Genomic DNA, 9,916 nt, shown 5'->3' with positions numbered 1-9,916 from the left:
GTGCAGAAACTGGATGACCCAGGAGCCTGTTGCCAGGGGGACCCTCCCACTTCCTGTGACACAGGAAATAGCAAATGGAATGTGAGACAATCGAGTGAGCAAATGTTTTCTTTCCCATTTTTTTCTCCTCTCGCAATTGTGTTTGATTGAGGCATGGGTAGTCTTTGTCTCTTCTGACTGAGATCACAAAATGACGTCATGTTGTGGGCTTTTCAATTGTACAGTTTATTATGAGAATTTGTTTCCTTGTCAGAAATTCTTGTTTTATCATGCTTATTGTATTATTGTTATTGTTATTTACTGATCTTGTCATAAATTTAACTAGTTTTATAAAAATAAACATACTTGATGATTGAGATGGAGCTGTTTCTGTCAGTGTTATTGAATAACAGATGACTTACCAAATAACATAGTTTGTAATAGTCTGTTTTGACAGTACTATGTGTGTGTCTAACTGTGTTTGTGTGTGTGTTCTGTGTATTGCGACCACCGCTCTCTTCCTGTATCTGTGCTTTGCTGACCCTGAGCAGACAATATACTCAACTCTGAGCCTGTTGTTCTGAAGAGAGAGAAAGAGAGAGAGAGAGTGTGTGTGTGTGTGTGTGTGTGAACCCTCAGAAAACAATGGGTTTCAGCCTTGGGTGTTTTCTTGGGCGAGCACAAACTCAAAATGGAAGCCGAGAATAGCGCGGACGAGGTTAGCGTGAGAGAGAGAGAGAGAGAGAGAGAGGACTCTGTGTTCACATGTTTGCCCGCCTGTGCTAGTGTGTGTGCACCCTCAAAGGGACTCCCAATGGCGGGGTGCACATTGTCTTGGATGGGAGGGGGCCTGGGCAAGACATAGAGTCCCGCTGACAACAGCTTGACCTAGACAATGACAACTTTTTCCTTGAGGCCAAATCACTGTTTAACTTTCTCAAACTTCTCAAGTCTTCACATCAAAAGAACAATTCACAAAACATAACCAACAGCTGAAGTGGCAAAAAACAACAATGGTTATGCTGATAGCATAATGTAACATTTATATAACACCTACTCCATGGACTCCAGCAGCTGAAAAGGCGTTTGTCCCCAATCGCCTGCTTGCCTCCTCACCAGTCTTCTTGCCTGGGAGCTTCCTCTTGTTGCCTTGCTCCCTTGTTATTTCAGGCACCAGGCCCCCACTGTGAGCCGTGTCCCAGCTCACGTTAAGACGTTGTTTACTGCAATCAGGACTGTCCACAATTACAGGTGGCTACGTGGCATCAAAGCCTGCACACTGCTGGATGTGTCAGGACATGTAATTTCACTCGCCGTCTCAAAGACAGAATCAAAAGGGACATGGGGAAATGGCGTTGACCTAGACGACACCTAGACAAACACACACAGTTACAAACACACACACACACCCACACGCACACACACACAGATGCTGCAAACACTAGACTCATACCTACAATACTTACTTACTTATTCCATGTATATAGCACAAGGGTGGAATGTAGCATGGTTTAAGAGAGTGACTCTGAAAGTATGCATGGTTGTATAAAACCCCTTTGTACTAGCATTAATCAGTATACACTCCTAAGCAATGATTATTACCGGCGTAATTAAGCTATTGGGCTTGGCCGTTGTAGTGTTGTCAACCTATTCTCAAGCAACTTATTAAATTACAACCCCAAAACAGAAAAAGTTGGGACGTTGTGTAAAATGTGAATAAAAACAGATTGTAAAAATCTGCAACTTTCTTAAACTCATTTTTAGTTGCAAAAAGGACACAGACAACATATCAAATGTTGAAATGTTATCACTCTGTGTAAACCTGTGTGCACAAATGATGAAACAATGTAATTTTAATGTTTCTTAAGATGCAATTGTGAAGTATTTGGGCAGTTCATCATCTACAGGACATAATATCATTAGAACATTCAGAGAATCCAGAGAAATCTTTGCAAACAAGGGAAAGAGCTGAAAAGCAAATTGGATGGCTGTGGTCTTTTGGACCTCAGATGGCACTGCATCAACACTAGACCTGTTTCCAGACCTGTCATTATTGGGGCTCAGGAAAACCTCTGATAACCATTGGTTATGTGCACAGTTTGATACTCAATTCAAAAACTACAGCCAAAATTGTAACAGTCAAAACAGTCAACATTGTATTGAGACATGATACAGACAATACCATCATCTTATCTGGGCCTAAAATGGACTGAGGTAACATGGAAAAAGGTCCTGTGTTTAGACCAATCAAAATTTGCCATTCTTTTTGAAAATCATGGACTCATCTAGGCTAAAGAGGAGAGGGCCTATCCAAGTATACAACCTATCCAACTTGTTTTAGTGTTCAGTTCAAAACCCAACATCTATGTGGAGGAGCATTAGTGCCTACAGCATGGGCATCTTGCACATTTGGCAAAGCACAATCAATTCTGAATGATGTATACAGGTTTTGAGCAACATATACTCCCATTCAGGCAATGTATGTTCCAGGGAAGACCTTGAATATTTCAGGAAAACAATACCAAAATTAATTCTGCACATCTGCACGTCTGCAGTCCAGATTTGTTAAATTAGGTGCATAATGGAATGAAACATTTCACTCTCAAAACTCTAGCAACTGGTCTCCTCAGTTCCTAAACATTTACAGAATTTTGTTTATTGAAGAGTTGAAGCAGCACAGTGGTAAACATGCTCCCGTCCCAACTTTTTTTGAAACATGTTGCTGGTATCAAATTCAAAATTAACATATATTTTCCATGAAATAGTCCAAAGTTTCATTTTCAACATTTGAAATATTGTCTATGTCCTTTTTGCTGATAAATATTTGTTTACGAGACTTGTATATTATCACATTCTGTTTTTATTTGCATTTTACACAATGTCCCAACTTTTTTTGTTTTGGGGTTGTAATTAAAATAGCCTATTAGCCTTTTTGTATCATCCAAAATGGCTATTCATAGACTTTGCAAATATTATGCAAATATTGATAACAAAACTCAAGCTTGACCTGTGTATGCAGTAAAAAGCAGATCAGCCAGTCCCCCACTAAAAATGATGAGCTCAAAATTAGCTATGACTACAGGGACAAGTAGCGGATAATAGAGTAAACCATATGAATTAAAGTTATTTAATGTAAGTGTAGCCCTCTAGCTCTCCATCCGTGCACGCCGTCGGCTTCCAGCACCTCCACTGCTACTCTGCGTTGTGTTATTATTGTGAACGTGAGGGTGCATCCGGTATGAAGGGAGACACGGACACAGAAGGGTTCGGGATTGTGGCAGACCGTAGTTTACTGGGCTTCATAAACAGCATCTATAAAGTTGATGGCATATACTCCATTTATAACCAGTATGAAAAAATCCTAATGCACTTCAGTTGTACATTCAAATGTTAATCCCCATATTACATTCAAGTGCTAACGCATACCAAAACACTAACTAGCACAGTAACACATAGCTTAGCACTGTATTAGTGGCCACATTACACTCGTTCTTATAACAAAAATAAAAAGTGCTTTTTCTCAAAATGACTCCGCATTTAAGTCTTCAATAACTAGGTATAAACAATAGCTCAACAAAACGAACTTTCTAAGTAGTATTACCCAAGATAATTTATATTTTATAAACTCATGAAAATAACGTGACTTACCTATAAGGTTGATGGCATATACTAAAGAAAAGATGGCGTTCTAGGCTAAACACGCATCAACCCTACGGTGTATCAAAAGGAACAATTAGAGTTAAACTAACGAAAATATAAATAATACATGGTCCTGCAGTGACACCTAATGGCGCTAGGGAATGGGCTCTTCAGAGTGCTGCAGAAAGTTCCATTCACATGAATGGGCCTTCCCAACGTTCGGGCCTATGTTAAATCTATATAAATCACCGGCAAAGTATATAATCACCGCTGTCAATGGCAACGGGTTGATTAACGTCTTTCATATCCCTCCGCAAGAATTCCGTTTGCTTATTGCAATGGAATTTCATTGAAAGGGAAAGTAAGCTAGTACGACGTTGCCACGCAACACCTGAAACTGTCAAGTTCTATCTGTGTGGCGAACTATTTATTTTGTCAGCGGAAGACACAAAACGGTAGCAAAATCATTTTTAAAGATTCATCGTGTTAGGTTTCTTTTCTCGTTTTGGCAAGTAGCCGTGTAATAAGTGGGATAATGTATTGTCCGCCGGTAATTATCAGAAAATCAAAAAACCTTCAGGTCGAAGCAAAACCCCTCCGCTGCACGTCAGGGTTCTGTTCTCCCTGTCGGGACTTATTTTCTGATAATTACCGGCCGACAATACATTATTCCTTACTTATTATACGGCTCTTCACAATGCTAGTAGAACGCTCCATTGACTTGAATGGGATTTCCCAAAGTTCTAGCGGTAAATAAATTCATGTAATTATCGCTGCAAACATATAATTACCGCTGTCAATGGCAACGGGTTTTGTGCTTCTGATACGTCTTTCATATCACTACGCAAGGACTGGAACTTCATTCAAATTTGAAAGCAGACGGTTGATCAGCTGTGTTCTAAAGAATGTTTGATTCAAGTTCAGCAGCATGTGTTGTTGCGAACTATTTGTTTCTCAGCAAATGCCACGATGAACGGTAACAAATAGACTAGGTTATGTAGGCTAAAGTCATATCGTGGGGAGTTTATTATTTCGTTTTGGCAAGTAGTCAGTATAATAAAGCGGGATAATGTATAGAGCGCCGGTCATTACTGTGAAAATAAGTCCCTTCAGGCGGAACAAGACCCCTCGCGCTTGGCGTCGGGTCCGGTTAAGCGCCCTGTCGGGACTTATTTTCCCAGTAATGACCGGCGTTCTATACATTATCCCTTACATAATAGCAAGTAACACTGAAATTCTATGGCTCGCATACTTCAGGTGTTCAGCTGTTATTTGGTCAAGACCACATGCTTTGTTCGCTGCCAGGTATGTGATCTGCTGTGGCTATTTGACCATACAGAATCTCAACTTCCAAGCAATCATGAGCATCAGATGTACATACAGTGGTCTAGCCCAGATGTTGTATTCCATGCTTCACTGATATATGTATAGTTGTCTACTGGTAACACTGGTAGCACTTTACTTGAGAGAACTAACTTACTGTTTACACAGAATTGATTCAGGTGTTTGGCAAATAGAGAGTTAACATCTGACATATCAGCATTCATATCACCCATCTCAAAGATGCAAGTACCTTCACTATCTTTAATGAATGAGCTGATAAAGGCTAGCCTAAGATATTTATTTTCATTTGGTAGCATTCATATGGAGTGTAAACATTTAAAATAATAAAGACATTTTTATCATGTACAACTTTAGTTGCTATGGCCCAGTCTACCTCTGATCAAATCACATCGATCGGTGGGTCATGTTTCCTATGCCATAGAGTGGCCACCCCTCCAGGTATTCTGCCACGCACTATTCCCATACTTAAATCTGTTGTCGACTCCCCTGCACCATAGAAGTTATTATGCACAGAGTTAAGTTTATCTACTGTAGATCTTGTTTGGGTAGCAGAGTCTCATGTATACATAAAGTATCAGAACTTTGTTAGAGCTTGTCAATAACAATACGTTGCGCTTTGTCCCCGGCCCCCTGTCCAAGGCGTAGACCACACAAGTTATATGACACAACTCTCATGATCAGATCATAGTCCAGTCTTCACTGCAGCAGTTGCTCCAGTCTGCTTCAGACACACCATTATACCTATTTGCAGTTTATGGGGGTCGTACGAATAAACAACTAGAGTGTGTAATTGTGAGTGTGTGTTATGTGTTGTGTGTGTGTGCGCACATACCCCGAATAGCTGTCCTTAATCAAGGGTAGCCCAGTGGTTAATTATAGCTTTTGACAGGAAATGAGTTGCAGATTGAGAGACACATGCTTTTCCTTGTCCCTCACGCACAACTATGATAAATATAGTTCAACATGACACCACACATACACACACACACACACATACACACACACTTTTCAGCTGCAGTCACACATGTAAACATGCTCTAAATAAGCATACTATCGCTCATCATTATCGTCATCGTTTCCTCGTCATCATCATCGTTTCCTCACAGCACCAAGCCCACCTGTTTCAACTGAGTGGGCTGGCGTGTGCGTATTCGTGTGTGTGTGTGTGTGTGTTTTTGTGTGTGTGTGTGTGTACACTACCAGTCAAAAGTTTGGGGTCACTTAAAATGTTCCATTACACTCCATTATAGACAGAATACCAGCTGAGATCAGTTGCATTGTTTTTTAATCAGGGCAGCAGTTTTCAGATTACATTATGTGCTTACATAATCACATAAGGGTCTTCGACTGTTATAGAAAGAAATGGCTGATCTTTAATGCAATATCTACATTGCCCACTATCAGCAACCATTCATCCAATGTTCCAAAGGCACATTCTGTTTACTAATCTGATGTCATTTTAAAAGGCTAACTGAGAAAACATTGGAGAACCCTTTTGCAATTATGTAAGCACAATGTAATCTGAAAACTGTTGCCCTGATTAAAAAAAAACAATTCAACTGATCTCAGCTGGTATTCTGTCTATAATGGAGTGGAATGGAAATGTCTAAGTGACCCCAGAGAGAGAGAGAGAGAGAGAACCTGACTCTCTGGTTCTTGATGCTGTGATGTGTTCACTCATACCTAACCATGATCTCATGAGCATCAGGGGCTCAACAGACTAATGCAAGCCAGCAGAAGAAGGAAGGCATGGCCATCAGAGGAAAAGGTCAGAAGAAATGACAGGCACACAAAATATTATAGAAAGAAGCTGCACCTATTGTTATTTTTGTGACCCGATCTGGCAAAAAGAGTCTGAAGTCGCACATTCTAATTTTGAGATACAGGCCGATTACTTCAAAAACCATTGATAATATTGACTTTTCATTTTTGGTGTTATATGAAAGAAGCAGCATTCAAAATTAATTTCATAGTCAACAGGGTTCTAAATTAACACCCGCCAACCCGCCAAATGCGGGTTAAAATAATTTTGGCGGGTATTAATAAAAACTTACTAGCCAGTTTGGCCGGTGATGCGTGAGGCATTACATGCATGATGCATAAGGCTCTGTTCTCGGTCATTTATCCCTGTGGCAGTACTTCCTACATTTCCCATGAACACTGTCGTAATAACCTGACTCTCGCCAGATTAATTGCGAGAGTCAGGTTAGTGCCGTAATGCTACGTGATGACTTTTTATACGCCCATTGGCTGCGAACAGTTTACAGTGAAACCCTTATGTATGGTGAAACCAGTGCGAGAGACCATGGAAACCAGAAAACACAAGGAAGAAGAAGAACGAACAGAGCATAGACTGAAAGAGGAGGGAGTTGGCTAGTAAAGTAAAGTAAAAAGTAGTGCTGTCAAAATTAACACGATTGGTACCAACATTTAGCTAATAAATAGTAGCTTTATTGCAAACTGTTTTTCACTCTTAGAGAAAGTTTACAATGTCAACATGCACCAACAGCATGTTACATAACATGATACTTTTCGGGTACTCTTCATTAACCTCCTGAGACCCTGCGTCCTCGTATGAGGACATAACATTTAAGCTTTGCAGGACTTTCTACTTCAATATTCTGAATACATTTCTGTTGCCCTCATATCATGACAGTTATTTGTACCAGTTAGTGGTAATAAAAGCACATTACACTATACTGGGAAAAAACAAGATGGCGTCGATATCAACCTAAATGTTTTATCAGTGGGCACATGACAACTGTCGTCATGGTAAAGTGCCATTGTAATTTATGGGGTTGAAACTTGTTTATTCATGCTTATTAAAAGTTCTAGTATGATATGGCATACTGGCATACATATGGCAAATATGCCCCCCATCATCTACTTCCTGAATTTTTGGTCAACGATACCTGGGACACCGAACCATCGGGGCACATGACATTTGGTGGGTATGTAGCCCCACTAGACTTTTACAGAAAAATTTAGTTTGGTCCCCGGGGGCCACTCCCCCCCTGCGCTGGGCCCCCTGAAACCCAAAAAATGCAGTTTTTCCTAAATAACTACCTGAACCGTGACACCGAGGTTGAAGAAATTTTTTTGGTATGTTGGTCTCAAGGGCCCACATCAACCTAGCCCATAATCACTCATTTGTGATTTGCACCCCCCCAGTAAAAAATTAAAATGCTATATCATTCTGCTTTAATTGCCCCTCTCTTCAGTTAAGATGTTCAGAACTGCACCAAATTTTAACCTGACATTCTCTGGGGGTATGCCAAGTTTCGTAGAATTTCATCCATGGGGGGGTCTAAAAAAATTAAGTTATGTGTACATTTAGTGACTGTACACTCATTGGCCTGTAGATGGTGGTGCACACATATACACACGCACACACACACACAGGTACGCACATACCATCAGTATCGGCAATTACAACAGCCGATACATAATTACAAATTCAGTAGGATTAAAGGAAAACCAAATATTCATCATAATAATTTCGCTGTATTTCCAGTATTGGCGTCACATAGTCGTTTGTCCACCAGATGGCGCATCGTTGCAGTGAGACGTAATTTTGTTGGAAGTTAATCTAAAGTGGGTTGGAAAGTCACTACACTTCCTACAAGGACAAGACTGTAGTTTACCGCAGAGAACGTCTAATAAGGGTAGGATGATTTCTGCATGACATGTAATTCCCATTTCTTCTTGAAGCCGAAATAAATCTGCGAATATTTATCGGACATGCTTGGTTTTTACTGCAGGTAGGCTACGTTAATCTTAAGTTATATCGATAGCCTAGAGTAGGTAAAATAATGTTACCGTTAGCATTGGTTGAGTGATGGAGGCCAATTTGATTTTTGATGTATTTGTAGAAAACCATAAATGCGGTTATAGGCTACCAAGAAAATTGATAACAGCACTAATTGCATCTTTCGACTGTCATCTCATTTGCTTATAACCATAACCTAGGCTACTAACAGGAGCTAAGTGAGTTAGCCACAACACGCGTTAAGCTACATTGAGTTAGCCACAACACGTTAAGCACATTGATGGTTTTCTAATGGAAAATATAGGCTACCTGAAAGATAACCTGATGATGCATCCTAAACACCGGGCTGGGACATTTAGCTCAAAGTCTCAAAAAGCATCTGAGTCAACGTTCATTCCCAAACACCCATATAGGCTACTTCAATCCTCTATTCAAGGTGATTCAAGTAAGGAAGAGCATGGCTCAAAGTAAAGTAACTAGGACTGAAACTACATAAATTCGTCAAAGTGAATAATTTGTGTCAACTTCGCCCGCAATGTAGATTTATTAACGCTAACCCGTGATCTACATCTCCATTTAAACCAAATGTTTTAGAGCCGCGACGTTGAGAGATGTATCCAGGGCAGGGCTGTACCTACACATTTTTGTTGCACGTGCTACAAAAATCATTCTTTGCGATGGATGATTTAGTACCAACGTTACACCGGTCCAATACAGTTTTGCCTATGGCTATACCTTGAGACTGAGACGTTTTTTGTTTGTTCGAAGTGCGTGTTTAGGGTGTGAGAGGGGAGTCGATGTGCTTTGATTCCAGCTTGGTAGTAGTCTATGCGATTAAAAAACACGTGTGTGTGATATCCAAACAATGATAACACTTTCATTATGGCTGCTTTAGCCATAGACCTTGAGCTACTGTACAGTGGGTTGGGTTCCATTTAGAAGTGTCGCTTTCCGTGATTCACACAGCTGCGTGAAATGTATTACTACTGATATGCAAAACTATTAACTTTTTGCCAAGAGGTGGCAGCTTAAGTCCGCTTGATACTGTAAGCCATTGGTTCCCAAAGGAGATTTTATTTGGGTCGGGAGCATAGCCTAGTGACAATTTATGTTGTGTAATAGGCCTAGCATAGGGCCTACCTTATATAGCTTATAGTTTGTTAACAGTCACGGTTTTGTCTCCCT

The sequence above is a fragment of the Alosa alosa genome, chromosome 9, assembly GCF_017589495.1.
Source record: "Alosa alosa isolate M-15738 ecotype Scorff River chromosome 9, AALO_Geno_1.1, whole genome shotgun sequence".
NCBI lineage: Eukaryota > Metazoa > Chordata > Actinopteri > Clupeiformes > Clupeidae > Alosa > Alosa alosa.
This window is presented reverse-complemented; position numbering follows the sequence as displayed.